This window comes from Macaca fascicularis, chromosome X (genome assembly GCF_037993035.2).
Source record: "Macaca fascicularis isolate 582-1 chromosome X, T2T-MFA8v1.1".
Taxonomy (NCBI): domain Eukaryota; kingdom Metazoa; phylum Chordata; class Mammalia; order Primates; family Cercopithecidae; genus Macaca; species Macaca fascicularis.
The window spans coordinates 129,455,619-129,481,530 of NC_088395.1; the positions used below are offsets into that span (position 1 = coordinate 129,455,619).

At 39.9% G+C, this 25,912-nt stretch overlaps 1 protein-coding gene across 11 annotated transcripts in view; it reads left to right on the forward strand.

Annotated features, from left to right (window-relative positions):
• The window catches only part of GRIA3 (glutamate ionotropic receptor AMPA type subunit 3), a 322,070-nt gene that overhangs the window by 71,393 nt on the left and 224,765 nt on the right, over positions 1-25,912 (forward strand). The window lies entirely within an intron of this gene.

Here is a 25,912-nt window from a genome sequence, read left to right on the forward strand (position 1 = left end):
GTCTGATCTTAAATAATATACAGTAAGGTCTATTGATTAATTTGCTAGACACACACATCATAATTCATCTAATCAGGCTCCTCCAACACCCAGTTGTCTTTGACGGGTTCCTCGGTAAAACCAAGGGATCCTATCACCAAGACATTCCAGAAGACAATGTTACTTAATCAGTCATTTGCCTGTGGTTCCGCTTATAGGCTGGGGGTGATTCTCCCTAACTCAGAATTTTTAAACTCAGAAGGATTACATGAAAGACTTATCTGCCTGAGGGGTACCTGGAGAAGAGGTCCTTCTAAGTAACTTAACTTGAACGGCCATTCTGCTCCTGGGAATCCAGAACCCTCTTCACTTTACTCTCATTTTGCTGCATCATCAAATCTTAATAGCAAATACTTAGGCCTGTATTTCCCTATTGTACTTACTTCCAAACTGTCATCAAATTTCATGAACCTGAAGCAGGAGACCAGAGGTCTAGTCCAAGCTCTGTCACTAACTAACTCACTAACAAGTTGACCTTGACCAACTCATTGACATGCTCTTGGACTTGGCCTCCTCACCTAAGGTGTGTTCCTTCTTAATGTTATATTCTACAATTCTGTGATTTTTTTTGAGATATTTGACCAGATACTGACACTTTGTATCTTGCTACTAATCCTAACTTATATATTATCAGTTAGTCAATCCATTCTATAAGCCATTATCAACCCCAGTGGTGGTCTCCAATCCTGTGATAGATGCATATATAATATGGTTTCAAGGAGGTGTGGACAGAAAAAGATATTTATAAAGCAATTCATGAACAACGCAGAACAATATCAAATTGAGTGCTACGCTGTATACTCTGATTACTTTAAGAATTGTGGAAAGGTTGCACTCCAGAAAAGTAGAGTTTTCAGAGAAAGCTTGCTAGAGAAGCTAACCTTGAAAGATAGATAAGTTATGGGTTGCAAGAGAGAAGGGAGATGGGGCTTTGGGGAGGGGAAAAGAAAACAAGCAAACGGCAGGGCCAGGAAGGAACTGTGTGTTCAGGTAGAGCCCTGTCTGACTGAGATACAAAATAGCTTAAATGTTCTAATTCATCATTTGACAAATTTTAATAAATTTCATTTTGTCCAAACACTGAGGATAAATAAGCCTGTTTCCATGTACCGTATACAGCGTAATCTAGTGCATATCAGTTTTGTTTTCAGAACTGAAGTTTGTAAGCCAGGCCACTTCTCTCCTGAAACATTTTAAAAACTAAATATCAGTTCCACCAACACTGTACCTCTCATTTATTCAAAAGCAGAAGACACAATTAATGAATTTTATCCTCATTTCGCGTGACCCTTCTCTGCTCATTAGCTCTCTACTAGAAGAATGGGGGGAAAAGACCATCTATCTATTTCTTACCCTTGCATCTTTTCTCTAATCATCTAACTAAATAGTTTGGACAAGTCTATGGTCTCGGAGTCAAAGAAAGCTTTCTGACTCACGTAACTTTATATTTTTCCCCTGCAGCCATTTAGCTGGTGGGACTAATCCACTCTGCTTAAGAAGTACTTCCCATAAACTTTTACACCAATTTATCCCTTGAAAAGCCTTCTTACATTACTGTACTAAGATCCTGTTCTAAAATTTTCAATGGCTTTCTATTGCCCACATTGAAAAAAGCAGTCTGTTCTTCAAGATTTGACATGATTATGCCTCAACCAACTAGAAAACCCATTCTCCCTATGCTACCCAGTGAGAACCTCCCATTATAGGAAGCTCGCATTTTCCACTGCTGCCTAAATGCACCAGAACCATGCCTGCCTCAGCAATCGTACTTTTATTACTACCTGGAATTGTCTCCTTCATCTTGATATATAGTAATCATGCCCATTCTTCCAATTTTCAAAACCTGCCTCAAACTCTACCTCCCCAAGGTAGTCTTCCTTGACCACTTCAGCTCAAAATGATTCATTAATGTAATAGATGCTAAAGCTACAATAAAAATCACATGAATATGGTTAGATATGGTTCCTGCCTTATAAACCTACATTCTAATGATGGAGATAGACAAAAACCAAGTAAATTAACAAATAAAATAATTGCACATTTAAATAAGGTGCTATGAAGGAAAAGAGACAGATAATAATGGATAGGGCTTAATTTCCAAAGGATGTTCAGTGATGGCCTCATTGAGAAGGAACATTTAAGCTGAGAACTACAGGATTGGAAGGAGGCAGCCATGTGAAGAATAGAGGGAAATAGTTTCAAGCAGTAGAAATAGCAAATGCAAAGGTCACATGGCATGGTTGAGGAACTGAAAGAAGTACAGTATGGCTAAAGGATAACAAGTAGGTAGAAAGTGGCCTGAGAGCAGACTGTAGAGGTAGACAAGAACCAGATCATAGCCATAGAGTATAAACAGAAGCCATGCTGAGAAGTACGAATTTTATTCTAATTGCAGTGGGAAGTCATCGGAGGATTCTGAGCAAGGGAGTCACATGATCTAAATTTCTGTAAAGAACAGAGTGTTGTGCAAGTAAAAAAGAAAGGAAACCAATTGAAAGTCCATTGTGGTCATCTAGATGAGAAATGATGGCAGCTTTGGACTAAGCTGGAGATGGAGAAAAAGAGATGGAGTTGAAGTACGCTTTGGAGACAGAATTAACAGAACTAGGGGACAGATTGACTGTGGGATGTGAAGGAGAGGAAGGATTCATGGATGATTGCTATGTGTTTGGCTTGAGAGACTGGGTAAGATGGGAAGATAGTGATGCCATTTACTGAGGTGACTGGACAGGAGGAGACTTAGTTTTGAGGAGGAGGAGACTTAGTTTTGAGGAGCAGAGATCTTACCCACCTCTAAACACCCACAGAATGCTTTTGTCCATGTCATTCATCTGGCATTGACTATAACTGCCTTCTGCTGTTATTTAACTGAGTACGCTCTATACTATACCTTCCCAAGCATTTCTCTCTGGTGTGATAATAAACAACTGGCTAGCCCCTAGATTTATACTTTGTGCCTCCCCTAGTACATAGCACATCCCTGTGTGCCTACTTAGTGTTTTCCAACCTCCTTTGGTGATTCATCAACAATAAGCCCATGTCTGTTTTTCAACAGTGGACTGAAAGAAAGAGAGACAGAAAGAAAGAAAAATAAAGAAGGAGGGAATGATGGGTATGGGTAGGAGGGAGAATGGGAAGGGAAGAAAGAAAGAAGAGAGCAAGGGAAGAGAAAGAAGAGGGGGAGGAAGGAAGGAAGGAAGGAAGGAAGGAAGGAAGGAAGGAAGGAAGGAAGGAAGGAAGGAAGGAAGGGAAAGCAAACCCAATTTATAAATCATACCAACCACTTGGTACAGTTGTTTAAAATATTGAGTATTCTGTACTTTCTTGTATTGTGCAATGATCATCTGTTGCTTTAGTAATAAAAATTACGGGGAGAAATTACAATAGAAAATATAATTTTAGAATATTTTAAATTACAGAAGAGAGACGAGAAAGAGAAACAGAAGGGAACACCTATAATTTTTTTTTATTATTATACTTTAAGTTCTAGGGTACATGTGCATAACGTGCAGGTTTGTTACATATGTATACTTGTGCCATGTTGGTGTGCTGCACCCATCATCTCGTCAGCACCCATCAACTCGTCATTTACATCAGGTATAACTCCCAATGCAATCCCTCCCCCTTCCCCCCTCCCCATGATAGGCCCCGGTGTGTGATGTTCCCCTTCCCGAGTCCAAGTGATCTCATTGTTCAGTTCCCACCTATGAGTGAGAACATGCGGTGTTTGGTTTTCTGGGGAACACCTATAATTAAATTCATAAGCTAAATATACAAATGATGTGACTCTACTGTATAAGGGCAGGGATGAGTGGGGAGCTGAGAAATGGGTTAAATGTTTGAGGTCATTTAAAAGAATTGTAGCACAACCAGGGTAAAGTTTTCTCTGAAATTATGAAACATTGAGTAGATTTCAGGGCTTTATTGACTCTGCTTTTAGTTCTGCCTGCAGACAAAAGTCCGATTTAGGGTTTGCAGTTTGTCACTTAGTTTCTAAAATACTAGCTTGATTCATTAATACAAAGTTGAAAATTACATTCTTGGTGCTATATACATAAAAGAACAGTTTTTGAAAAAATTATAAGGTTAAGTGTGTTGTCTGCCCTATCGGTACACTCTCTTCTCTATTAACATCCTCTTTCCTTACTATGGCATTATGTTTACACCTGCCCTCCCTAGCAGGAGCTAAACCTTAACATCTCTGTCTCAACCTGCTTCTACAGCTTCATAAAAACTTCCCTATCCTGCTTTTTCTTCCCACTGATTAATAGTCTTTCTCTGCTAGTGACAACAGCTCAACTGACCAATTTATTCATGCTTATTTATCTATGGCTATTACAACTTGATGGGTTAGTGCATCCGGGGAAGAAGAAATTTCTATTCAGGCAAAGGCCTTCTGTGAATACAGAACCATAATCCAAGGTGTAGCTTTTTAATTCCGGGATTCCAGGCACCATGAGTCCAGTTTGTGAGGTCCTTTGCCCACATGCCTTCCTATATAGAAAGTCCTAAAACCATGCCAGGGAGGTGGCCACCTCTTCCAGTTATTAGACTTATTTTTTGGGTGCAAGTGACCTAGTTCTCTCTGGTGCTAACATTTCCCCCAGAACAGCAACATACTTGAGAACTGCAGACAGACTCTCGTGCACCTGACAACTCTCCTTGGCTTCAATGGGCACAGCCCACAGAGATGAAAGAATCCGGCCCAGCTGTGGCTCTCAGCTTAGATAATGAGATAATAGCTCTGGGTGCCCTTTGAGGCAACTAGTCCCTACCTTCTTGCCAGTGTTCAATAAACTCCTGCTGTCTCCCATTCTCAACCTGAAACTCCCTACTCAGTTCCCAAGTAACTCTCTGGAAGTCAACAGCCTTCTAACAGACCTTTCTATTTTCTTTCAAAGGTTGTGACAGGAACATAGACAATTGTAACCATTATTCCATCAGTCAACAAGCAATTATCAAGCTTTCTCCAGTGCTAGCTTGTGTTAGGCCACTGCTGGGGTTTAAAAGAAGCAGAACTAAATCTTGGCTCTGAGAACCTGACAATACTGTTGCTGAAAGAGTGACTTATCTAAGGGGCCTGAAAAAAATAATTGTTAATACAGCTGTTTCCATATCCACCAATGAAATATGCATTCATTAGAGCAAGAACCTTGTGAAAAGATTAAAGGGTTGTCAGATAGCTAGGAAGGTGGGAAAATGTTGGAAGGTCCTAAAGGGCTTAAGAGGTAAAGGGATTCCCCAAGAAAAGGAGAAAAGGGCCTGTCCTCAGAGGACTATGAATGTTTCAACTGGCTAGATTTGAACTCTACTGAGAGACAAGCAAAGTTTCCGTTCCTCACACCTTTCTGCATGTTGTCATGCTCCACCTACTTACATAGTCTAGCCTCATCCCATTCACCCAGTTCTACTTTCCCAAATAAAGCACAAAATACCTCTCTCCTCTCCCTCTCTCCCTCTTTGTCTATCTTCCTTCTCTTTCTTCGCCTCCTTTCCTCCTTTCTCCTCTCCACTCCTTACGTCCTTTTCTTCCTCTCTCTACACACACACACACACACACACACACTCACACCCCTCAATACCAATCAATGGCACATGTCAACAAATCTGTTATTGTTATCATTTTATTCTTATTTTTATAAGAGCAACTGCCATTTCTTAAGCACTTATTATGCACTAGGCCCTGAGTTTATGGATTATCACATTTAATCCTTGTAACGTCCCTGCATCTTTACAACTGAGGAAACCAAAGCATGGAAAGGTTAAATGATTGTTCCTAGGGTCACACAGCTACAGAGTAATAAAACCAGATTTCAATCTAGGTCTGCCACGTTCCACAGTCTATGTACTGTTCTCTGACTGACATACTGCCTCCTACATTCTTAACAGTTGAACACAACTATTACCTCTTCCTTTAGTCTTCCCTTCAGCCATTCTTCAAAGACCAGATACTTAGACCCTCCCTATCCTGGTTGTCTTCCCATGGATGCAATCCAATTGCCAATTTCCTTCTTAAGGCGTGGTATCCACAAATGAACGTAGTATCTTGTTGTCTCAGGGTACCAGGAATCCAGACAGGCAAGAGGTCAAAAATCCAGGTTAAGAGGTAAATGAGTTGCAAAGGTGAAGGCAGGGAGACGGCAGAATTCTAAATGTAGGCAGAAGGTAACTGCTGTGATGCATACTAATGGAGGGTTGTGCTGAGGCCCTGATTCTGAGGGAAGGGAACTCATCTATTCTCCTCTGGGTCAGAGACTTTCCTGAGCACAGAAAGATAAACCTGCAGGTTGTCATTGCTAAGGGGCTATATTTCTGGTTGGAGGAGCCTATTCTGGTTCAGGATAGGCCACTATCATAAACTTCTTTAAAGTTCCAGCTAAGTACCATGAGTGCTTGGCCAAAACTGTTAAGACAGTAGCAGGGTATCTCAATTATTAAAGAAAGAAAGAAAAAAAAAGGACAGACTATCATGGATTCTTTTTCTTCTTCACTTTAAGAACTGATTAAAAGATGTACGAAGGAAACAGATGGCTCCAATTCTGGTCGTGTCCATTTGCCTTCTGGGAAAAGTGAAGTCAAGAGAGTTTTATTGAAATTCAAAATACTTTTTACATCTGAATAAATTAGGAAGGCCCAGCGAGTACATTATCGTGTGAGAGACAGATACTAAATTCCCCTGTTTGAGGAGCAATAATCAGGGTTGACAGTACCTGAGACATTTGGTAGTTTCCACAGCCTGCCTAATCTATTGTGATGAGTTTTCAACTACGAGAGCATCTTGAGAGCCCGCACAATAATAATAGTGAATGACTATTTGGACTGGATTGTGAATAAAAGACTGTACATTTGTCTGTAATGAGAATTTCATTGAAAATGAAAATACCAGAGCTGTCATATTTTTTAATACTTCGATTTGCACATCCTTGACTGCTTTGGGGCATAAGAAGAGAAAGTGCCGAGCAATTTGTTGTCAGCTCTTGAAATAAATTATCATTTAAACACTTCCTCTCCACAAAGGTTATTAGCTTAGTAGCTCATTCCTGGGGTTGGACCATCAGTAGGGGGAAAAAAATCACAAGACATTAAACTACCCTTTCAGTAGCTGAATATTAGTTACTGTGGAAATTGTTCTCTCGGTAGCTTAACATATTTTGCTGTAGCTCTCCAATGCTGCAGATTAGGCAGCAGCAACTATTAATAAATACTGTCATATTTTACAGCTGTCATGCAAAGCTGAAAAAAGGCTTCACTGTGATTAGATCCTGTTTACTGTAATATTTCCAGCTCAGACTCAGAAAGGCAGTTTTCCTATAAAGGTATTTTCCATAAGTAGAATATTTCTCCAGAAAATGACATGATTAATTTTAATGTATTTTTAACTCCTTGGTGGCAGTGAATTTGAAGTTGAATTGACTTTACAGCCAGAGACATTCCTCTCTAGAGACAAATTAAGCTAAAATGTCAAATTTTCTCTCTTGGGTTGTCCTTCATATGCAGAAAGAGTGCTACTGTCAGGAGATATGCATTGAGTAGCCCCCCATCCCCATAGAAGGATGAATCTGCACTGGTTTATCCAACTTCTTTTACCCTGTCCCTCTTGTGACCAATTGCATTGTTTGCAAGACAGCTGGTAAGGATGTTGGGTAGGAATATCACTTCAGTAGGCTAGCTAAAAATTCTGCTTCCTGAGCTAAAATGTCATCATATGAGCTAAAGAAACAGATCTCCAGCCCCCCTACAATGCATTAGCTGTTTGAAATGGTATTCACAACTCTGAAAAAAAAAAGGAGGTGACAGCTGGCAGGGTTGCTTTTGCTCTGACCTTCTATTGCTTTTTATCAAGCTCCTTAAGGGAATTAACCCTCACTAAGCTGAATATCTAGCTTTTAATGAATAGGTAGTTTATTAACCATTAAGGGTTCGCTGGAGTAGTCTATAAATTCAGGGTTTGGGCCTGAAACGTCCTTGAAAAGGTTCTTCTAAATGTTCCCTGGGGCAGGGATAGACAGCGGTATAGACCTGCAACTGTGACTTTGAGGTTTGTCCTTGGAGCCCTTTAGACAACAGTTAAAGCCAAGGTAGGGTTGTTGTGAGAGTTTAACAAGATAATACATATAAAGCCTTTAGCACCAAGCTGAACACAGTAACATGCTCAATGAATTTTAGTTCTTATTATTTTATTACCATTATGGAACAGTGGTCCTCAATAGAGAGTGAGGGTAATTTTCCCCCCTCAGAGTACATTTGGCAATGTCTAGAGACATTTTAGTTGTCGGTAGAGGCCGGGAATGCTGGTACACATCCTACAAGCACAGGACAGTATCTTTCTCCATGCTCTCAACAAAAAATTATCCAGCCCAAGATGTCAACACTGCCAAGGAAGCAGCAGGTCAAATAAATGGTTGCAGAAACTCCTTAAGGGGTTGTCAGTGAATCAATCTAGCATTTATTGAGTGTCTCTTACTATGCCTAGATCAGTAATAACAGCTCTATTTAATAAGTAGAGCGAGCGTTTGATTCTGAAGAGCTTATATCGTGGCCAGAGAGACATATTAAGATTAATGCACAGAAGCAAATATTAGTGCAGAACAGCATAAAGCAAGAGCTAGATTGTGTAGTATGGATGTGAAGTACTGTGTGAATCCAAAGAAGAGAAAGTTCATGATAGGCAGGCTGTTCTAGTCAGGCAAGGCTTAATGGAAGAAGTCACAAATGTTTCTGAGGCCACCACAGAACTGCCTCCCCTAGCGATGACCTTACCTTGATTACTAAGGCCAAGTTGGTATCTAGAACCAAAACAACATGGCATTCCCATCAATGCTCCCAAACTTCACAGCTCAAGGCAAGAAATACAATTAAAAGAAAAACCCAAAAAGGAACAATGTTCCTTTTACTAAATGGAAAGCAATTACAGGGCTGTTGAAAATAGGCAGTAAACAAAGGGAGGGAGGGAAATATTGGCAAAATCCCATTTTCTCAACTAATCCTGTAGCAAAAGTGCAATTTGCAACAAAATCAGCAGTGCTCTTTCCCACTCTCTTGCAGTCAAACACACTGTTTGGCATCAGTATGGCTACACATGATGCCTTAGCCAAAAAGTGCATATAAGCAAGGAGGACAGAATATGAATTGGAGAGGAGAGGAGAGCAGAGGTCAAGGTGGAGCACAGCTCACTTCACCTCCAACTGAAGTCTCTGTAGAGCATCGCCATTCAGAGGAAAGAGGGGGCACACATAGAGACTACTTCACTCCCTGTCTTCCTGGATCCTTTCCAATCAATAAGTTGCCAGTGTCGGTTGCTGTCCTGCTTTGTCGACTCCACAAACGATCTGATTAATTCTCTGGTGTTAACTGCCTCAGCAGGCTTTCTCAGCAGTAGAACAGAGGCTAATTAAGATCATGTCAGCCGAGAAGGCTGACAGGTTATGTTCCTGGGCTACACTGAACTTTTAGAGGGTGCTTCAACTTCACTGCAGGCAGGCAGTGCTTGGCTAGGTGCTGATTCCATAGCAGGCTTCCCATTTATTTCCACAGGTTCCTGTGTCAATGGGTCTCCGTTTGGTTAACGATTTACATCCTTCTCCTTGGGGTAAATAGTTGCTACTATGGTGCTTTCAATTGCATTACTTGGGCTCTCTTTCATTTACATTTTTAATATGCTTGTAAACAAAGATAACAATTAATAGTGAGGTCGTTTTCCATCCTAAATCACATGTGTGTCTGAGAGTGTGTATATGCTTTTGCATCTTACCAACATAAAGCCCACAGAGGTGAATTTAGGACAAATAAAGGAAACTCTACTTCTCACAGCAGGTAGAAAATGGAGGAGACATATGGAACTCATTACACCAAGTGGTGGATTAGACTGAAAATATAAATAGCTTTCCCCTCCCCCTAAATAAAAGCTTAGATGAATTCATGGATGACAGACCCATAGTGAGCTATTAAGGGAAACAGAGATGTTTAGAAACTGAGGTTGGCACAAATCACCAAGTAGATTTTTGAATCCATATTTACCCTCTCATAAGCAAATGGCCACACAAAGTACTGGCATTCTATCCTCTGTGTTTTAAAATGTAATCTTAAGAATCCACCAAGCATCTAGGAGACAGGAGGAATGCTCAGAAACAGAGGAAACTTCTCCAGGAACATTCTGTCTGGTTTCATATAGAGTCTCTAACCAGTCAAAGATAAACAAAGCTGGACATTTGTTAAAGAGCTAAAGACCGATTTTAATCAGTAATATACGATTGCAGTAGGGAAAAGCGTTCAGCATAAACTGAACTGACCTTCAATTTGTACAGAGATGGCTGGGCATTTTGAAGGGAAAATGAGGGAAAGGGGAGGGAGATGAAAGGGGGCCCAATAGAGTCAGGAAAGTGAAAAGTTACAAAAAGCAGGAAAAGGGAGGTTTGGTCTGTGTGAAACGCATCTGAGTTTGTCAACTGACACTTACTGAAGTTAGGCTCCTACCCTTCCACAGAGGCTGGCAGACAGGAGCACTATATTCAGGTGTTGGGTGAAACAAACAATAAATTATTTTGGCAGCCTTGAGTCTTCTCAGGCAGCCACTTTAAGGAAGACTAGAATCATCCTAGAGATGTTGTCTTGGGCTATTAGAAACTATGTTAGTGTTTTGTTCTAGTCTTTATAGGCCAAGATTGTGACGGGGTTGAGAAGAGGGCTCAGAGGAGCATTATGAGAGTTTGGTCAAAGAACCTTTGTCTCCACATGTCAAGAACACTCTGTTATGAGAGGTGAATAGTCCCATTAAAGGTGTTGAAGAAAAGCATCATCAAATCAGAACCTCAGTTCCAGGCCCAGCTCTGCCACTAAGTAGCTGCGTAATCCTGGGCAAGTCACAATAGCTTTTCTGGTCCTCAGATTCTACACCTGTAAAATGAGGGAGTGGACTCCATCATTCTGCAACTAACAATTCCTGAGTGCAGGAATTTTGTGTCAGGGGAATTACAGGTGTTATGGAAGTGAATGAAACAGAGTGCCTCCCCTTAATAAGCTCACAGTTTAGAAGGGCAGCATGGACATATAAAAAAATAAATACATAAATAGAATCTAGAGTGATCCCTTTTGATTCTAAAATTCTGTGGGCTATTACAACACTTCCATTTACAGTTGACCCTTAAACAACATGGGGGTAGGGGGTTTACCCACCTGTACAGTTGAAAATCCACATGTAACTTTGGACTCTCTCAAAACTTAACTACTAATAGCCTACTATTATCTGGAAGCATTACTAATAACATAAATGGTTCATTAACACATATTTTATATGGTATATCTATTATATACTGTATTATTACAATAAAGTGAGCTAGAGAAAAGAAAATGTCATTAAGAAAATCATAAAGAAGAGAAAATATATTTACTATTCTTTAAGTGGAAGTTGATCATCATAAAGGTCTTCATCCTCATTGTTTTCACATTAAGTAGGCTGAGGAGGAAGAGGAAGAGGAGAGGTTGGTCTTGCTTTTTCAGGTGTGGCAGAGGCAGAGAAAAATCCATGTATAAGCGGATTCATGCAGTCAAATCTTTATGGTTCAAGGGTCATCTGTATAATGAAACTAGAACTTATTTCAAATGAAGTTTGAAATGAACTCTTAAGGAGGGTTATGGAGACACAAATAACCAGCCACATTGGCTTTGGAAATTGGCCAGAGGCCAATTTCTAAATTCCTAAGTGCACTCACATATTTCTCTTCTTGTTCATTTCTGTGCCCTGAACCCTTTCAGGACTCTGATAGACAGGCGGCAAAAGGAAACAATGCCTAGATAGTAGATTAGGATATCCCAGTAGATCTTAAAACCCTTCCTGGTAGATCTCCAAGCCAGGGGCTGACACAACACACTTCTAACAAGTTTTCTTCTAACAAGGTTTGTCAGTATTCTCAACAGTGGCCTCCTCTCCACTTAAGGCCTTTCCTGCCATCATTCTTCAAGGTCTTAAAACACGGACCTATATAACCATTTGCAATTTCCAGGATTCCTTAAAATAAAAGGAGTATTTCTTCTCAAAAATGATATGAATTTCTGGGATAAAAGATAAAGCAGTTTTGCTTCTTGAATATTTTTCTAATGATTCAAAACCCTTCTCTATGCAAAACAGTTACAATTTCACATGGGCTTTCCAGAGGCCCCAACCTCTCTCTCCAGTTCTAGATCCATAGTTTGGTTTCCCTCTAAAACCTTTATCCTGATGCCCTACCTGGACCTCAAACTCAATATTCTGAATTCCGAATTTATTCCTTTTTCCCAGAAAACTTTTGCCTCCACCTATGTTCCCACACTCAGTGAATGGCACTGCCCAGTTGCCCAAAGTAGAAACCTCATCCTTGAATCTTGCCTCTTCGTCATATTGCACATCTCATCACCAAAGACCCTCGTCTACATTTCCACTACCACTGACTCAAACTCAAGTTCCCACCATCTCCTGCACCATTCTCCTAACTGATCTCCTTGATCTTACCCCCTCCACCACTGATAAACAGCAATCTTCCCATCATGTCACTCCCCTGCCTAAAAGATTTCAACAACATTCCTGTTACCCCTAAATTCTAAGCATGGCACACAAGGCCCTTCATGATCCAACAAAACTCCAACCCACTTTCCTAGTCTCTTCTCCACCCATCCCTTAAGTACTAATGCTCTATACTATAACCATATGGACCTATGCTACTTTCAGTATGTCACATGGACTATGACCTTTTTTGCCTCCATTCTTTTGCAAATACTTTTCAATTTTTTAGCACTTAGTCCCCTCACTCCATTCCCCCGATACACACACACTTTATATGGTAAATGACATTCAAATTTCTGCTGAAATATTTGCTTCCCCAGACCCTAGATCTCAGCCCCTTAGCCCTGCTGTGTATCCTCACAGCTCTTTATGCAGCAATGGTCTTACAATAGTAGTATTATCTGTTTATACGTTTAACTCCCTCACAATACTATGAACTTCTTGAAGACAAGATTGTTGTCTTATTTGTCTCTGCCAATACTGCCTGGATTATTATTTGTAAATTGAACAACTGAATGAGTGAATGAGATAACTTTAGCTAAAAACAAAATGTAGGATTACAGGAACACTGAGGAGCTAGCAAAGCACATGGCCTTGAGTAGATTGTGTCCTCAGATAATACATTAGATAGTCATCTACCTACTGTGCACTGGGCTTGCCTTGATTTTGACCCAACCTCCCTACCAAAAACATTACCTTCCTGGTGCAACCAACTTAAAAGCAAAACAGATATCTTGGTTCTGGGAACCTTAGTCATGGGTTTCTGGCTAGAGGACAAAGCTGCAGTGCGCCTTATGGTTCCTGATTCTCAGCCAGTAGAATCATTAACATATGAGGAATCTCAAGAGCTAGGGTGTAGATATAACACTATTTCATACAAATCAATGGTATTTAGAGAGCCACATGAATTCTCTAAAGACAAGAGTAGCAAGGTATTATTTTCCACAGCTCCTAATGAAAAACTAAAGAAGGAAAACGGCTTCAAAATGTCTGTGTAGGCAGTGTGGCAAGGATGAAAAATGATGTGAGAACTGATACAGGTAGTTCTCAGTTGTCTGTACCAGAGGAGGTAAGCTTGGCACAGATAATCCAAAAGGCATTTCTGTGAGTATAAAATAGTGCCTTTTCACAATGTATATTCCTTCTTGGTTCTATCTTTCTTAGGCTTGACTGAGCATGGAAAGTAAGGGAAGTTATCTCAGGAATAGGAATGTGTCAGATGTCCCTTCAATTACATATTCCCAAAAGTCAGGGAGCATCCTTTTGAGGGACTAGCAGAAGTAAGATACAAAATAATTGTATGCGGAAATATAAGTGGATGGGGGAACACAGAAGAAAAGAGAGGGATACTAAATCCAGGGAGAAAAAGAGTAGTTTCAGGGCCATAAAAACAAACGTTGCTGATCTCACAATGACCTGAGATCCTTGTTCCTAAGACTGTAATGACTGACAGACACAAATAAAGAATAAACAAAATCAACAATAAACATCATAAGCTTAGTATTTTTTGCTAAAGAAATTTGATGTGAGGTTTTATATTTGCTTAATATATTAAGCTGTAATATATTGCATCAGCTGTATGCATCAGCTGTAAAATTTCCAGGTTCCAGCATGCATACTACAGAACTATTTCACAGAAGCATTTTATACCTCTGAGAGGCTGAGAAAAAGGCTTCCAAAGATTAGTCCAGTCTCTTTTTCTCTTGGAAAGCTCTTGGCACAAATGTATTCCTTTTGAAAATCCTAGAGAAAGAATTACTGGTTTTCATTTGGCACAGGATGAAAGGAAGCAGTACAATATTATTTACCAAAACCACCCATTGTCTTCCATTTTTTATTCCTTTCAATAATATAAATAATATAAATATAAATGACAAATAATATACGTATGTCATGGTTCATCAGTAAGGTAGAAACCTTAAAAACCTTTAAACCTTTGAAAATCCTTAAAAATCACTTTAGTGATTTTTTTTTTATCCCACCACTTCTATCCACCTAGCATAGTGCTGGATAGTAGTATTTAAAAAATGATCTTAGACATGTCAAGCTAGAAAGGTCTTTAAAGTTCTTAAGGCTGAGGTTTCAGGTTCTGAAAAATGAATTGGCCCATATTTTGTCAAGTTGGTGAGTCTCCTAATCTGTAATTCTACTTAAAATGTGGGATTTGAAAAATCTGAAGGCTAGCCCCAGATTTATCGCATTAAGCCTTTTCTACCCTGTCTCAATTCTTTTATCTGCATAATGGCAGTAATATACTTTGCACCCTATCTTGCAGGAATAAAGAAGAATGGCATAGTGATGTAAGCTAAAATCAAAATGCCGAGTATGACTGGGCAATTGCCTAAAGCTAAAAGAACTGCTCTGTATATAAGTGATTAAGATGCGAGAGGAAAGCCTCTTCCTTTTGTGCCCACACAGTCACAGTGCTTTGTGTAAGGCTTTACTCAACAGAATTGAAAGAGTCAATGTACCTTCCCATGTTCCTCATGTACTCACCCACCCAGGAGAATGCAGTCAGTTCTATCTACTTCTCACATCGATTAACAAGTCAACAAGTCATGGCATTAAATGCTAATCAGAACAGGGGCTTTTGTGGTATCCTCTCTGGGCCATATTGTGACAAGCAAGAATGACCACAGGCATTAGGCTCTGTGTTGTGTGACTGTTTCCTCACCAATAAAGTGAACATAATAATTGCCCCTAACTTATAGGACTGTTGTATGGATTACATCCATGAAAGGCACCTAGAACAGTTTCTGCCACATAGTTAGCATTCTGTGTTTGCCACTACCATTATGCTCTTACTAGGGTCACAGGAAAGCAGACTTTTGAGACATAAAATGAAGATCTTTAGCTGCCCTAGCTGATGTTTCCCATGCCTTGGTGCCACCTCGCTCATCTCTCCAATGTACTAATTTTGGTTTTCTTCTATGAGAATCACAACCTGTTCCCAGGAGAGGAGCTGGGAAACTCATTAACACTCCATGAAGGTAGAAATGGCTGATGGACAACCTCTCTCAGACATCTCTGTGGTTTAGGCAAGTGTAGAAGGCCTCCGGCCAAAGGAAGGAAGTCTTGCTTTTGGAATCGCAATACTGGTGATCACAAAGGGCGGGGGTTCATTTCCTTCCAACAATCCTAACTACATAGCCAGCCATCCGCCTATCCCACATTTTGCTAAGGTTAGGCCCGTTGCTGAAGAGAAGAATGCAATCAGAAAAGCTGTACCAATGCATTTTTATGGTTTTACTGGGCATATATTTTGGAGAATCACAAAAAGGAAAATGACATTCTCTTTATTCACAAGCAAACGGAAATGCCTAAAGGCAGCTTAAGCTAAACAGACTTATTTGGAAATTCTTGAAGTCAGTGGCTCCACCAAGAATATATCTACATTTTCATTTCTTAATAAGTTGACAGAAAGCAAAAAGCATACGTCTTTTCTGACATATTTTTAGGCTCCCCTGGATTCATAGTACATATTGAATCTTAGAATTGGGAAACAAAGCTCAGTTTATGGTCTTGCATTTGTTTGGCTTAAGCTGGTGACTATTAGGAATTGGAAGGAATGGCCATGTATCTAGTTCAAAGTTCCCTTCCAAGCTCTCCCTTCACCTGCAGGCCCATTTCCTGAGGACATTGCCATATGGCTGGATGGGCCCAGCCATTTGTGTGTATCATCCACTAGGAGGGCCATGAAGAGAAAGCAAAGGACAACCATCGGAGAGCATGCAGAATATTTGGTTATTTTGTGGGAGATCACGGGAAAGATATTTTGTGGCCTTAAAGACAAACAAATAAAAAGATAGGATAGCCACTACCCTCACTGACAGCCCACATAAATCTAAATTCAGTGTTCCCCAAACTCAAGCTTCCCTCGTCACTTGATCATAGGGGCTGTCCCCCCACAAGTGGATGTTCAGAATTCTGTGGTACAATGGATCTATTTTCTGAATGCAAAAACAGTACACAAGGTCTGAAAATATGTTTTCTTTTCTTTCTGACTTTTCTAAGGCAGTCCTGAGGATTCAATCCCAGCTCTGACAGAGATTAGCTGTGTGACTTTGGACAACAACCTGTCTGAGCATCTGTAAAATGGCAATGATTATAGTATCTACTTCACTGGACTGTTATGAAAATTAAATGAGATACTGTGAAAGCGCTTAGCACAGTGTCTGATAAACAGAAGTACTCAATAAAGTGTAACTATTAATTATGATAAATGATTAAAATTGTATAAAAGTATCAACATGAAATCACATTTAGTAATTTCAAATTTAGTTACTAATTTTATAGAAAAGAAGAAAGACAAATGAAATTTGGATTGTCCTAGAAAATCCTGGGTGTTTTATCACTGTATCTGTATGTACTGCTTCCCCTTCAGATTAATAAGGCATCTTAGAAGAAGAGACAGAAAGAAGACAAAAATTGGAGGCAAAGGCAACCTTCTCATTGACCCCATAATTTCTTATAGCTGCTGATAAGCTATTTGGAGCTCTGTAGGTCTGATTTTTGTTTCTAGAACCCATCTGTTTTCCTCTCTAAATGTGCTAACTTGAAATTAGAGAAGATTTCCATAAACTATTTGTTTCATGATCTCATCTAATATGAAACTGAAAGTTCAAAATTATTGTTTAACTGGAACCTACTGAAATGGAAGACCATTCAGTTATTCTAATTAATATTATTCAAAAGATAACCTACCACTTTACACTTCCAAGCACTTTCCCCATGTCTTTTATCATCATTCACGCTTAATGAGGAGGGCAGTGCAGGTATATTGTTGTTACTTTACAGATTTTTAAAATCTATATTTTTAGGGAGGGTAAGTGATTTGTCCAAGCTCACACAGCTAATGAGCAGTAAACATGGGACTAAGGCCAAAGTTTCCTAATACCCAGTCCAAAAATCTTCCACTACACCGGACTGCTGCACACCTTTAGGACAAAAGATTATATCCTTACTGACAATGAAAGGCTCAGGCTTCAGAGAAAGTTTCAGGGCCAATGAATCATTAGTTCCTCAGACTAACCTCCACCCTTGACTGAGCACTCATGTGCCATGCTCTGGGATAAGCTTATTAAATGCATCATTTCCTTTAGTCATCACAAAAATTTTACCAAGAAAGTACTCTCATGATCCTCATTTTACAGATGAGGAAGTATAGGCATGAAGAGGTTAAGTGATGTGTTCAACACTGCACTCCTAGTAAGTAGTGGAGCCAGTGCTAGACGCCCTGATTCCTAACTCCCAGTGAAAGTGTTCTTCCTGTTACTCCATACTGACAGCCACTTTCAACTCTCCTATTAGGAAAGAAAGGATTTTACTTTTAAAGATGCTTTAGGGAAAAAGGGTAACTCAGTCCTCTCTCAATTCCACATACAGGTAGAGAGGGAGAAGTTTAGAACACAAGCACATCATGCCTAATCCCAAAGTCATGAATATGCAAATGTGGAAGGGCAGTTAGGAACACAGAGTCCAGCAGAGAGAACTCAGGGATAGGGATACATCCTCTCTTACTTATTCATGCCTTGGGCTTCAGTCACATCTGGTTCTCAGCCAAATAGAAGGGCAAAGTAGGTATAGTCAGTCTGCAGTTTCTTTCCTCTTATAGGGAGCCTGGGGCCCTGACCACATTTCAACCTACCCCGCAGACCTCATCAAAACTGCTCTGTTCCCTTTTCCCTAGAATTCTGCTAGATGCATAGAGCCAAGTCCAAGTGTTCATGGCTAGGGAGGATAGTGGCTACCCACCTCAGTGACATTTGCTTTTTAAAGAAGTTCCTTCGAGGCCTTCACCTTTGAGCCTCTGAATAGGGGGTGCAGAAGCAAACCTGCTTGCCACCCTTCCCATCCCAATCTGAGGTGGGGGCAGCCAGTTAGGCAGGATGCTGAAGGGTTGCCTTAGCTAACTCACTAGTAATTGGAAGTTGACCTTTCTCATTTTCTTGCCTCCAGAAATCCTCCCCTGGGGATACAAATGTGTGCAAATCACCCTAAAGACAGGACAGGTGAAGCTCCAAGTGCACATTTAGACTGGAAAGGGAAAAATCAGTTCATTATTTCAAGACCTCTTGAGATGCTGTAAATACACAGTCAACACAGAACAAAGATCCCTTTTTCCCCCTTACATTATTTATGTGCCATCTAAAAATTACACACCCGTTCTCTTTCCAGCACTGAGAGAGAGAAACATGCATATTCATGATCTGATAAATATTTAAGTGGGATTTATTTAAATGAGAGAGTCCATTTACAAACATTCCCTGGCTCTGAGATCTTATCCTGGGCACACAGAGGGAGGATAATTTCCTCTGGTAGATTCAAAACCTCCGCTGGCCACCTGTCCCCCTAAACTTGGAGCTCTTCCTTGAGAGCTGGTGAATGCCACCCGCAGTATTTCAAGGGAGTCTTCCGTACCTCCTCCCTACAGTCCTGCCTTCCTGCTCTGAGCTCATGTCATAGGATCAGTCATTGGCAAAATGCAGAGCTGGCAGTTTATTTGGTAGTCGGGGGAGGAAGTCACAGCTTTCTTTGCCTGGGCCATTCTTCCCCACCACATAAGCACCCACCACTGATATTCCTAGCTTTCTTGTGGGGCCATCTTTCCCCCTCAAGGAGAACAGTTATGTGATACACCAGGTAACCAGGACTGGTTGACTGTACTGCCCCTTTCTCAGAAGACATGCATTTTAATGCTTCAAAAGTGTTTTGTCAGGCCGGGCGCGGTGGCTCACGCCTGTAATCCCAGCACTTTGGGAGGCCGAGGCGGGCGGATCACAAGGTCAGGAGATCGAGACCACGGTGAAACCCCGTCTCTACTAAAAATACAAAAAATTAGCCGGGCGCGGTGGCGGGCGCCTGTAGTCCCAGCTACTCAGGAGGCTGAGGCAGGAGAATGGCGTAAACCCAGGAGGCGGAGCTTGCAGTGAGCCGAGATCGCGCCACTGCACTCCAGCCTGGGCGACAGAGCGAGACTCCGTCTCAAAAAAAAACAAAAACAAAAAAAACAAAACAAAACAAAAAAAAAGTGTTTTGTCAGTACCTGTTTTCAAAGGACTTATACATAGAGTGTTTCCATTCACTCCTCACAACAATCAGATGAGAATTGACAAGAATTCCAAGGCAAAAATCATTTTCCCAGCCTTAAAAATGAAGAAACAAAAAAGAGAATGCCTGCTTGCCTGATCTAAGTCACACAGCTTGTGAGTTGCAGAGTTAAGACTTGAACTCAGGTCTGACTCTAAGATCTGGGATCTTTTTGTTATACAAGGCTGCCTTTCTTCAGGAAGGAGGACTGGAGAGAAAGCAATGGTAACCCAAAAGGAAGACTAATGGTGACCTATCAGGCATTGTGGCCACAGGGGCCCAACACCTCTTCATTCCTATCATATAGGTGACTTTCTGTATATGAACTTAACTCTGGACTTTCCATTCTGGTGCCCATTCTTGGACATCAATTTGTTTCTAGTCCTAGCCCACTTCTCGCTCAAATTAAACTCACCTGGTTTGTGTCTCATTTTATCTAGACTTTATGAGATGATCAGTGAACTCACCTATAGAGCTAATCTGGGCTAAGGCATTAAATTAAATGCTGATTACTGGCTCAATGTACAACTTCTCTTAAGTCATACACATGTTTTGACCGAAGCTTCTAATGCTTTATTCAAGGACACTGTATACGGCAAATACTTCAAGCAATGAGCCAGGCCAGTGAAAGCAATGTTGTTGGGCAAATGGGCTTCTCAGGTCTTTAACTTATGCTACCTAAGTGACCATCTATTCCGCCTAATTTAGGGTTACCAGATGAAATATGGGACATCCAATTAAATTCAGTTTCAGATGAATGACAAATACTTTTTAAATATAAGCAAATGTCCTAAATATCTCATGGGACATACTTACACTAAAAATTATTTTTTGTTTATTTGAAATTCAAATTTACTGTGTTTCCTGTCTTTTTATTTGCTAAATCTGGTAACCCAAACTTAACCATAAGATCCATTCTGCTGCACATAACCATCAAAAAGTGCCTATTAGGCATCTGCTTCCTCATGACACTTGCTTGTGACTGATACTATAGCATGGAACACTGGTGGAGGCATAAGGGCAATGAGAGAGAAAAAGTGAAAGCAGACACGGGAGAGAGAAAAGTATCCCATCATGAGACTGGTCTTACCTAGTCACTTGTCCATGACATAAAAGTAATGTCACTAGGTCTTTTCAGAAAGTAAAACTAGTTCCATTTGCCTCTCACCACCAGCCCCTCCTCCCATATGTTATGCTATCCTGTTCTGTTCTATTTTGCTTTTTGATAAATGAAAAAGGAATACGTTTTGGCAGATGCCAGCCCCTGTGTTCTCTAAGAGTGATCTAGGCCTCAGAAGGCATATCCCAAGCAAACATCAAGGTGGGATGTAGGGCACTCCCAGGCCACTGCACAGACAGCAGGGCTGCCCAAATGTAATTAAGCACCAGGCGCAGACCCCAAGAGTGACAGTGGGAAGAATTCCATGACCAAAAAATATTAGGGAAGTGAAGTGGAGAATGTTTACAACCCTAATTAGCAATTTGCACAACATTAGAATTAAAAATTTTCCCAGTGTCAGGCAAGTTTGTAGACTGACACTATGGAAGCTAAACTGGGCCCATGGGAAAAGGCAGCACTAGGCTCCTGCTAGTCAGTCCAGTCCAGTGGCTAAGGCACCTACCAAGGCATTCAAATTGATAAAATAACTAAATTAGAACACAAACAGTAGACTGACTCATATGCAAGATAACAACAGAAGTGAAGGAATGCAAACTCCAGAAATGAGGCCTTTGAGTAGCAATAACAAGGATAATAACAATAATAATAACAATAGCTATATAATAATATTATAAATAATAATAACAAAGATAATTATAACAATAGCAAACCTATGTGAGCACTTATGTGTCAGGTACTGTTCTATATACTTTGCATGAATTTGCTCATTTAAACCTAACGACAATCCTATGAGGACTGTCATCAACATTTTATGGGACACAGAGAGATTATGTAGCTTGCCCAGATTCACACAACTGTTGAATGATGAAGCAGAAAATCAAACTTGGGCAGTCAGGGGCCAAGGTTCACATATTTGACCACTAGGCTTTACCACTTCTCTAATCTGTCCTTGAAGAGATTTTCCCAGAAGTGGGATGGATTTACTGAGCCCTTCCCACCACATTTTCCAGTATTTCACTGGTGCAAGGGACACCCATTTGTCAAACAGGTAGAAAGGTTAAAGGTACACTCCATGGATCTAGGGCAGAAGGAGCCTAGTGACTTCCTCAGCATCATCATCTTCCAATTAAATGAACTAACCACCACTGGGCTCTTGAAAGTATCCTAGAACTAAGAATTTAAAGTGTCCATGAATTATATGGACACTTAAAGAGATCATACACATCTGATAGTACTTTGGAACTTGGAACTGATCTTGATCAGTTAAGTTGGTTGTTATCTTAGTTATCCTTTAAGACACATCATCTTAACACCTCCTCCATGAAGGCTTTCCCATTTCCCCAGTTGGAAGCATTTGTTCCTTTAAGCTCCAGATGTGCCTTTTCCTGTATCATTGTATCTAGCTTCTATCTGACTCTCCAAAAAGAACATAAGCATTTTGAGGCCAAGGATTATTTTATTTATATTTATATCTGCATACATTTCCCCCAAACGTACACATTGAGTGTTTTTAAAACAAATAAATCTAGTCTAACCCATTATTTTACCTATGAAAAGACAAAGGCCCAGAGAGGGAAAATGACTTACGTAGGGTCACACAGCAGGTCAGTGACTGTCTCTTCACTCTCAGTCCATTGCTCCATCCATTATCCGAGGATGCATTTCTGGAGATTCCGAATGGGTGCAATTTTTCTCCTCCATATTTTTGCTCTTCTAGTGCATTTGCTTTTAGTTCCAGAACCTGCTGGTTCCAAGCTTTTTTTTGAAGCTCATTTGGAAAACAGTCACTCTGATTCCTCTCCTTACAACCTACTCCCTCCCTTGGGATTACTTTTTCCATCCTTTCCATAAACTCTCATATCTAGGTGATGATTTTGAGACTATTACATTTTTTAATTGACAGAGACGCAGCTGGGTCCTGTATAACAGCTGAGCAACACAGAATCTCTCCCCCTTTCCTCCCTCACTGAGCCATGAGCTGATGAAAATTTGTAAATTATACAGAGGTATGCCTATTGTATGCCAGCCAATGCACTAAAACAATTCATGGATTTTATATTATGTCATCCTCACAATAATTCTATTATCTAGGCAGTGTTGCTGTTTTTATTTTGCAGGTGAGGACACAGAGGCTCAGAGAGCTCAAATGACACTCCCAAAGTTACACAGATAATACAACTGGAATTTGTATCCAGGCAGTCTAACTTTAGTGCTCATAGCCTTAGTCTTTATATAATCCCCTCTGGAGCATCTGACATGACATAATTCTGCCAGAGGACTTTTCCTAAAGTATGCCATTATTGTGTCCTTCCTTACTGCCTCTAGAGCTGTACCTCTAGAGCTGTGTATTAGAGACAGTATGATAACTACTAGACACATGTCATTATTTAAACATAACTTTAAGTTAATTATGATTTAATAAAATTTAAAATGAAGTTCCTCAGTTTAATTACCCACATTTCAAATTTCAATACAATGGCTACTGTATTGGACAGTGCAAATACAGAACATTTCTATCATTGCATTTTATTTCTGCAATGAAAGCTCTATTGGACAGCACCACTCCAGAGACTAAAGTTTGAACTCCTCTGACTACTTTTTTTAACTCTTTTTATTATTTAAAAATTGTGGGTACATTGTAGGTGTATTTATTTATGGGGTTCATGAGATGTTTTGATATAGACATGCAATGTGAAATAAGCACATCATGGAGAATGGGGCATCCATCCCCTTAAGCATTTATCCTTTGAGTTACAAACAATTTAATTACATTCTTTAAGTTGTTTTAAAATATACAATTAAGTATTATTGACTATAGTTGCCCTATTGTGCTATCAAATAGTAGGTATTTCAAGTGCTCTGCAGTCTGGTTCCTACAAACTTTTCAGCAGAAAGGCAGAAAACAAGAAGCGAGGAATGAAGCTAGAAAAAGGGGTAGGAGTCTGAGGATGAAAGGTCTCCTATGCCACACTAAGGAAGTAAGGCCTTGTGATGCAGGAAGGACACAATGGATTTCCTCTCTGAGAATAGATAGAGCCAGTGCATGTTGAGACCTGGCTCAAACTCGCCTCTCTTAGGAAGCCTGAGTAAATAACCACAGAGGTCTGAAAATCATGTCGCTCTGTTGACTGGTTGCTCCCCAAAAGTGACAGGAAGGGTTCCAACACTTACAGAGAATACAAAGGTCTCACATTCAAGATAGATTCAAAGGACCTGTTCTCAAATCACAGTTCTATGTAATGTTGGTGCCTGCCACTTTGCATCACTGAGCTTGTTTACCTATCTGTGAAATGCAGCCAATAATATCTACTTTCCTGATTTTCATGACAATCAAGTAAGACAATGAGGAAAATGAGATAATGATCTGTAGTGGGGCCTAGACTTTTAACTTCTTCATGTGATTCTAGGGAATACCAGGGTTGAAAATCCTTGAACTGGATGATCTCTGAAGTCCCTTCCAGCTTTGAAATTCAAATCAAGCTTTGACTCATAGTAAGAAAAGTCAGCAGTATTTTGAACAAAATAGTTACCTAGGTCCCCACAACAGGCTGCAGGCTTCATAAGCAGTCAATGTTTCAGCAATCACAGATAGCCCAGATTTCCAGGTAAACCAGCCTCTTTGATGAGAGTGCAGAAGCAGTTCCATGTACAATGGTGAGCATTCTAGACTCATGAGAGTGCAGGATTAGTGTTGGCTTCTTGGAAGAGTCCCCTTCCCACCAGGTGGCAGATGCACTCTGAAACCCTAGAAAAGGACTATATCACCATTTGTTTTTATTGTCCTCAAAATAAGTCATTTAAAAGAGTCAATGGATAGTAACCCCTCGTCACACATATAGTGTGCAAATGCTTTCTCCCATGCTGTAGGTTGTGTCCCCACTCTGTTGATCATTTCCTTTGCTGTTCAGAAGTTTTTAACTTTAATATAGTCCCATTTGTCCATTTTGGTTTTTGTTGCCTGTACTTTTGAGGTCTTAGCCATAAAATCTTTGCCTACACCAATGTCCTGAAGTGTTTCCCCTGTATTTTCTTCCAGTACTTTTATAGTTTCCGGTCTTACAGTTAAGTCTTTCATCTATTTTGAGTTTACTTTTGCATATGATGAGAGATATGGGCCTAATTTCATTCTTATGCCTGTGGATATCCAGATTTGCCAACACCATTTATTGAAGAGACTGTCCTTTTCCTAAATGTATGCTCCTGGCATCTTTGCCAAAAATCAATTGGCTGTAAATGCATGGATTTATTTCTGGGTTTTCTGTTCTCTTCCATTGGTCTATGTGTCCATTTTTATGCCAATTTCATGCTATTTTGGTTGTTATGGCTTTGTAGTATACTTTGAAATCAAGTAATGTGATGCCTCCAGCTTTGTTCTTTTTGCTCAGAATTGGTTGGGCTATTATGGGCCTTTTGTGGTTCCATATAAATTTTAGCATTGTTTTTTCTGTTTTATGAAGAATATCATTAGTATTTCGATAGGGATTGCATTGAGTCTGTAGATCACTTTGGGTAGTATGGATATTTTAACAATATTGATTCTCCCATTCCATGAACGTGGAATATATTCCTATTTATTTGTGTCTTCTTCATTAAGTGAAATAAGCCATGCATAGAAAGACACACACTGCATGATCTCAATCATACATGGAATCTAAAAACATTGATCTTATAGATGTAGAGAATAAAATGGTAGTCACAAGAGGATAGGAGTGGGAGTAGGTAATGGGAAGAAGTTGGTCAAAGGATACATAATTACAGTTACATAGGAGGAAGAAATTTCAAGAAATCTATTGTACAGCAAGGTTACTATAGGTAACAATATTGTATTTTTGGAAAATATAAAGACAGTGGATGTTATGTGCTCTTACCACAAAATAATGATAATAAATTTGTTAATTAGCTAGATCTAACCATTCCACAAGGTATATATACTTCAAAACATCATGTTGTACACAATAAAAACATACAATGTTATCTGTCAATTAATTTTTTTTTATATAGAGCCAACAGATTTCAAGTTTGGATGTTGATTCAAAGCTTTCTCCTTTCGTATGGAATTGCTTTGTTTCAAGGAAATGGAAGTTTCAAAACAGCAGGCAGATGGATGTACAGAAGTATGCAAGGTGAAG